The sequence below is a fragment of the Eschscholzia californica genome, unplaced genomic scaffold (assembly GCF_041429995.1).
Source record: "Eschscholzia californica isolate CP2 unplaced genomic scaffold, dmEscCali1.0.p SCAF_6, whole genome shotgun sequence".
NCBI lineage: Eukaryota > Viridiplantae > Streptophyta > Magnoliopsida > Ranunculales > Papaveraceae > Eschscholzia > Eschscholzia californica.
This window is the reverse complement of record NW_028238483.1, coordinates 16,778,452-16,786,076: the sequence shown is the minus strand read 5'-3', so window position 1 is coordinate 16,786,076 and position 7,625 is coordinate 16,778,452. Positions and strand designations below refer to the sequence as shown.

Below are 7,625 nucleotides of genomic sequence, written 5' to 3'. Positions count from 1 at the left end.
ACGACTTTCTGACAAAAGGGAGAGCCCCTTCGCCAGACCTCACAGAACCCGAAATAAAAAAAGGTATAGAGAGAGAGAGAGAAGAGGAAATGAAGAAGGGAGAAAAAAAGGAAAAGAGAGAAAGAGGGGAGATGAGGAAGAGACAAACTTGTGCTGGAAATCGTCGACGTTAATGGTGAATGTCGACGGACTATAGGGGGTCGCCGGAATTCTTGATTGAGGAAGAAGAAGATCAAAGGCTGAAGACTTGAAGTGTTTAGAGGAAACAAAATGTTCCAAAACATTTTTGTTTCCACCCAAAACTTTGTACTCGGATAATTTCCTTATTTCACCCACCAATTTCAAACCATGAGAAGAGAGAACTGATGCGGGTCCCGATACATCAATATTAATAAGTTCTAGAGGTGAATCCAGACGTTTTTCATTTAAATTAAACTGCAGATGATGACTTGCTCATTCGACAAGGAGTACAAGTCACCTAACTAGACATAGACGAAAATTGAATTAAACGTTGTTTTTCTAAAAGTTCTAAAATGCGAGAAGAAAATATGCTATAAACGTGAATGCCAAACTTCTGGAGGATGAACTCAATGAGGAGGAGTGGTGTGACGAGTCTAATACACAAAGATTGTTGCATCTACCGCTGGTTCCCAGTGTCCTTCCATTCGACTGAAATAACACAAACCCAGACTTCGAATATAGAATGAAACAGTCTAAATAATTAGTTAACGACTAATGGACAACAAATTTTTATTGAGCGACGGAACCATCACCAATTTTGACATGACTCTGACTTGACAAGGAGTAATACGAGTGAAAATACCAGAAGAAGAAGACATGTGGTTAGAAGCACCACTATCCGCATACCAACCTGGGTCTCGAGGATCGATGACTTGAAGTGTAGTTAGGGATAAGGTAACATTTTCAGAGGCCGCCTGCTCATCCACATTGGCTTACTAGAAGACGGACGACATGCAACAGTAGCATGGCTAGAGGAATTTCGTTGTGGGCGGCCAATCAAATCATAACATCGGTCGGCAGTATGACCATTACGTCCACACCATTGGCAAAGATACGAAGGACCTGCGGGTTTGGCGGTACTAGAGTCCCTCCTATCGACAGTGGGAGGGGATTAAAACTATGGTTGTTGTCGTCGATCACAATTTGGGGACCGAGCTCGGTATGTAGACTGTTGTCTCGGATTTTGAGAACGGTTAGAAGTCTGAGATGTTCGAGAGTAATACAGACCTTCAGTGACTGGTTGAGAAGATCGAAACGATGCCCAGAGTGCTTCCTCTGACTGATGCATATGGAAAAGTTCCTTGAAAGTCGAAAGACGACTCTTAGATAATATAGATTCGACAAGAGAGGCATAGTCGGGTCCCAACCCTTTGAGAAAATAAAAGACCTTCTTCGGATCTGATAAAGGTTCCATGATAGCTGCAACGGATCAAGATGTGTATGAAAGTTGTAGAGAACGAGTAACACTGGGATTAACATAAGTCTAAGCCAAGTAAGACCAGACCTCTATATTTGTAATGGCCATGATTTCAGTTATAGCTTCTAGAGGTAAAGGGCTATAAAGAATGGAGTACACAAGTCTGTTGATGTCAAAAAAATGGTCCTTTGTTATCTGTAAGGAAATAGAGACCCTCATGTTGGATCTTCTGCTTGATACAGATTCCGCCAGAATGAACGATACTGCTTCTCCTAATTCTCGTTCCTCTCTCCTAGAAACTTAAGGAGAAAACCTATAAAGAGTTCAGAAATCTCTCTGACGCTCAACACAGTCAGATCGTCCTTTCTAGTTAAAGAATTGAGTATTGATTGATCCTTGGGGAACGTAATGAGCTTACCTTGGTGAAGGTGATCTGACGCCCTTTTGTAAGTCGTTTTGGACCGACTGTGATAGACGGTGTGGATGAAACGGTTTTGATCTGTCGTTCGGGATTAAGACTATTCTTCGATAATTAGGAGATTTAGGGTTTCCTCTTTGAGTTTATCTCATATCATGGATATTTAAAAGTTCCTATGTTTGAAGGATACTTCGTAAATATCCTGCCTAGTTGATAAATCTTTTGGGAGATGTTTCCTCCTTTGAGACTCTTGAAGCCCAAGTTAGCTAAACACTCATGATCGTAGTCGACTGAGATCTTTGGAAAGATTCGAGATTAAGTCAATAAGCGTGCAACGCGCTTCTACCTTCCCATGCTCAGGGTGTAAGGCATCGACCTTGCTTACGTGGACCCCCTATACTTCTTCAGAATCCCAGGGCAGACCTCGTTGTGTTTGAGGCAGGGCAGGCTAGAGTACCTTAGATTATCTGGCCGACCTCCTTATTCTGAGCTTAGGTGGCAGATCTCTTTGGGCCCAGCTGTCCTGTTGCCTTGAGACGGGTCGATCTTTTGGGCTTCTGGTCGTTTCTTAACTTCTTGACATTAATCAACGGTTGAACATTTTATGTATCATCCCAGTCCCGCCACTCGTTATTCAAAAGTAGAGAAACTAAGGAGTAGAAGTACTCTAGAGTATTCGTTCCATAATTAAGTAACTTAAGTAAAGAAATCTTCAGGGTTATAGATTTACTTAGACCAAGGTTGTGTGTGAAGCCTGATCGTTCCTTCTCTTGTCACGATTAGTCGTAAACATTGATATAGTATTGACAAAGAGTATTCATTTAAGATGGGTTTTTTCTTAAGCGAAACAGTGCTCAAGGTGTTAACGGGTTGGTATAATAATGCATGACCTAAGCTTACTAAGATGTATGTCCTAGCCAACTAAGGTGTAGAGAGGTCCCACCTTCGTGTTCCTACAAAAACAAAAGGTTATTAGATTTCTTGCTTTTATCAACCTGTGAATTTCCTATAATATTTCGTAGTAGCGCCTGCCGAAGCAAGGCTTGATTTTCATTCATATAACTTGGTCATAGCTTGGGCTACCAAGGTATATTATTTGTTTGGGGGCCTGCAAAGCAGGGCTTTGTTGGTGCTCGGCTAGCGAGCCTTTTTGTTTTTGCAAGGCGTGTTGCCTTAGGGTCCCTAATGAGCAGAGCTTGCTTTTGTATTTGTTAAGTTTAAAATAGGACTTCTCCTTTATTTTGATTTGAGTTTTGCCTAGGAGTCCTCCTTGATTTGCTTTTGAGGTTCGAATATGACTCTTCCTCAATTTGGTTTAGAGTTTCGAATAGGACTCCTCCTTGACCCATGGTCGTAGCTTGGGTTATCAGGGTTTATGTTTGCTTGAGCAAGGCTTATTTAAGTTTCGACTAGGATTTATCCTTAACCCCAAGACGTTGCTTTTGCTAACAGGGCTGGTTGCTCGCTTGAGCGAGACTTGTTTAAGTTTCGACTAGGACGTCTCCTATACCCCTGGTCGTTGCTTGGGCTAGCAGGGCAGGTTGCTCGCTTGAACGGGGCTTATTAAGTTTCGAACCGGACTTCTTTTTTACCCTGGTCGTTGCTTTCGCTAGCAATCCTGGTTGCTCGCTTGAGCGACGCTTGTTTAAGTTTTGCCTAGGACTTCTCCATGACCCTTGGTCGTCGCTTTCGCTAGCACGGCTGCTTGCTTGCTTGAGCGAGGCTTAGTTAAAGTTTTGATTAAGATTTTTCCTTAACCTAGTCGTTGCTTGGGCTAGTAGGGTTGGTTGTTTGCTTGAGCAAGGTTGGTTTTAACTAGGACTAATCCTTAACCCCTGGTTGTCGCTTTCGCTAGCAGGGCATGTTGATCGCTTGAGCAAGACAAGTTTTAACTCGAGCTCCCCCCTTAACCCCTGGTCGTTGCTTTCGCTATCAGGCTGGTTGCTCGCTTGAGCAAGACAAGTTTTGACTAGAGCTCCCCCTTGACCCCTGGTCGTTGCTTTCGCTATCAGGGTTGGTTGCTCGCTTGATCGAGACAAGTTTTGATTATGGCTCCCCCTTGACCCCTGGTCGTTGCTTTCGCTATCATATCAGGGTTGGTTGCTCGCTTGAGCGAGACTTAGTTTAAGTTTTGACTAGGACTTTCCTTTAACCTTTGGTCATCGCTTTCACTAGCAGGGTTGGTTGCTTGCTTGAGCGAGGCTTAGTTTAAGTTTTGACTAGGACTTCTCCATAACCCCTAGTCGTTACTTGGGTTAGCAGGGCTGGTTGCTTAGGTCAACAGGGCTGGTTGCTTGCTTGAGTAAGGATAGTTTTGACTAGGACTTCTACTTAACCTCTAGTCATCGCTTACGCTAGAATCGTTCGCTTGAGCCAGGCTTAGTTGAGATTTCGAATAGGGTTCCCCCTTAGGCCTGCGTTGGCAGGGCTTATAGTTTGGGTGTCTCATTGGTTGAGAACCGTCAGGGCTTGTGCGTTGGGGGCCTGCTTTCGCAAGGCTTAAATCGTTAAATCTTATTGGGGTGTCTGCAAAGCAGGGCTTGAGATGAGGGTTGTGCCTGACTAGCAGGACTTGTCGGTGACCTTGTCGAAGCAAGGTCGCGTCTGTGCCTAACAGTGTAAGATTTGACTTATGATGAGAATTTGTTATTAAATTCACAAAGCGAGTTTGACAAGTATGTGTACCTTTAGAGGCCTTCTTTGGGTCCTTTTGCCAAGGCTTTCTTTAAGCATTCTGCATTCCCCGATTGAGGTAAGGTGTGTCCTCGAACTAGGACTTCTAGTTTCTTTGAGTTTGCCAGCTTGAACTGTTTTGTCCTTCGAACCTGCCATAGACTACTTTATATGATATATAGACACTCAATCGTTCAGAGTGAATCTGATTTATTCCAAGTCTATTCCAGACTAGGAGCGTGTACGTTCATGTGGTATCAACAAATTTTTGTATAATCTGTTTTGTGTACAAGTACTCTTCTAAGCTTTATAGCAGGCATTATACTAACGATATAACATGTAGCATTTATAGTAGCAGTCAGTTATCTATGCATGCTTATGGTTTATAACAATTCAAGTTTTCTTTTAAGGATTCCGTTGATGCGTCCTTGTGCATATTCTTCATTCCTACTTATCAATGTTTTCAGTGCAACAGCATATATATAAATGCATATGCCCCTTAATTTGATTTTTAGTGAGAGTAATGAACTAATTATCAAAATAGAGAAGTATAACCAATATGAGTAAGAGTTACTCCCGATTTCTTATGCCTTCGCTTCGTTGTTTTGACATAAGATCTTTATCCGAAGACTTTCATTATGACTGAAGAGTTCAACCTTTACTTTTCTTGGAGTTACTCACCTTTTTCCGTTAGGGTATCCTGCATAACACCATTCTCAAGCGCAATATTAAAAGTTAGTGAAGTAAATATAAAGGCATTATATATTTAGATCTAAAGAGATCTTGATCACGAGCTCCTTTCACCAAGGGGAGATCGACGAGACCCTTCCCTAGTTTCATCCTCCCTTTCTTTCTTCATTCATGTAATTTTTGAAGCTAAGTCGTCTTTGAAAGATAATGTTGACCTCCAGATTTCAGTAGCTGTATGCTCGACGCTGCCGAAACCCTAGTATTTCAAGTTGCCACAGGCTTTCAAAACAAAAACAGTTAGATTCAATTTTTGTGGAACTGAACTCATGGATCTGTTCTCCAGATTCTCTTTTCACGTGCGATTAGTCCCTAATCATACTTCCAAGAGTGAACTTTGCTGGCCTCAAATTAATATTTCCGTTTCAAACAGTTCAAATGTTTGAACATAACAGCAGAGGCGCATGAATCCAATTGTCACGGAGCTATACTGTGATTTCAGGTGAGTTCGAGCTAAAAGCTGAAACACCAGGTATAAGGGGTCGAATGACCATCGGGCTAAGGTTCACTATTGGCGTGGATACAGTATACGGGTAAAGCCATGAAGCACAAATGTGATTCCACTCATCAAATAATTGTTTGTTGAGGTCAAAGGGCAACATTTCATCAAACAGGTAGCAATATTCATACAAATTGGAGTGCTATGAAGTATGAACACATCAAGAATAAGTGTCTAGAGAACTTTATCCTATCAAGAATTCCATTTATAATGGAGGACACATAAATAGATCTGCCTAACTAAGTATTATGAAATGCCAATGCGCAGCGGCTTAAAGCACTGGCAAGTGTTACCCGTTTAGTTTTGACTCTCTTGATCAAATAACCATTTTGGATATAACCTAGACTTCATTGAGGTCCATACACCTGAATCTCTCTTTTAGGAATTTCGTCGAATTCCTATAGTTGCAACACTTTTCCACGAAAAGGGCAGCAAAAATGTCGCGGAGATATGAATGGGCGTTTTTGTGAATTGGAGGTTCATTGAAATGGTGAATTCTTGGGTTGGTATTGAAGAAGATGCACACTGCACTTTCGAGTATTGTCGACCCTAATGGCGTTAAAAGTGAGAGAACCATGAATTTGGGCTATGACCACTCTAGGTAACCAAGTTTATTTCCGAACTTTCATTAAACAAGAATGGACACCCCCCCGAATCACAGACCAAAGATCAAATGATGATGATCTTACAGAGACAAGCATCATTAACAGGATTTACTCCAGAGTTAGACATGATGAGGTCTGAGTATGAATTTAAGATGAGTATGCAACATGCTGATTAAAGATGGAAGTGAGCTAAACTCTATCATAGGCCTGCTAGAGGTGTGTGTGAGGGTATTGGGAGACCTGTGGGATGATTGATTGGGTATGAATTCACCAAATAATTTCTTTTCATGAAAATCAAGACTAAACCCTATTAAACTAGCAAATCTTGGGTCTGAATTTTTCAAAGGAAGACAAATATATCAACCCCATCATGTTCATCTACCTGTTCCTATCTCCAGATTTCTTAAGTTGAGTTCATAACTTCTATTGCTTCTCCAAGGTGACCAATTATCACATAGGTAATGAATCAGAAACTGAAATAGGACTTCTAAGTTTTGAAACCAAATTTAATGGGAGTTTTAGTCATTACTCAGAAATGGAAAGGTAAAGACAAGCAAGTTTAGAGAGTACCCAAATTTTACCAGCCATGATTACTTTCCTGATATGGGTTGATTTATATCTGATAACTCCACGCTGCTTGGTTTAACATGCAATCTATCTTCTTCCTAACTAAGGGGTTTTGTTGTGAACTTGTTCCAGCTGGCCATCAACGTTGATCTCTAGGTTTTGAGTTCCCCCTAATCCCCTATGTTCTCTCTATCCTCTGACTTTCCTTCTCCCTGGAGTAAATCCGTCGATTCTTCTGGAAGATAAGAAAGTTTAGGAAAGATTTTATGGAAATGAATTTTTTAGGAATGATTTTGTTGCAAAGATCTTTCGAAAAGAAATTTTGATTCAATGTTTCATAAATCTATCGAAATTTAGAAAGAGTTAATTCCTATTTTGCCCCTACTTTGTGACCAGCTTCCTTTATGGCCCCTAAATTTCTATAAATTCAAATATAGCCTCCTATTTTCATGTAAATGTCATAACTACCCCTCCCATAAATATATTTTCAAAATAAAATAAAAAATATTAATTCCACCTCATTTTCCTCTCCACCACACATCTCTCTCCACGTCACCTCTCTCTCTCCACCTCAACTCCCTTCCCAACTCACCTCTCTCTCTCTCCAACTCACCCCTCTCTCTCTCCAACTCACCCCTCTCTCTCTCCAACTCAACTACCTTCTCCGACGAAATTTAC

General features: G+C 41.2%; 1 long non-coding RNA gene across 1 annotated transcript; it reads right to left on the bottom strand.

Moving 5' to 3' along the window:
* Positions 1-312: 312 nt before the first annotated feature.
* On the bottom strand, positions 313-7,236 carry LOC147532051 (uncharacterized). Its single transcript, XR_015228080.1, has 4 exons — positions 6,855-7,236; positions 5,104-6,695; positions 4,429-4,681; positions 313-669 (listed from the first exon to the last, which is right to left on the bottom strand). It is a non-coding gene; the product is annotated as an uncharacterized LOC147532051 (long non-coding RNA).
* Between the last annotated feature and the right edge of the window lie 389 nt (positions 7,237-7,625).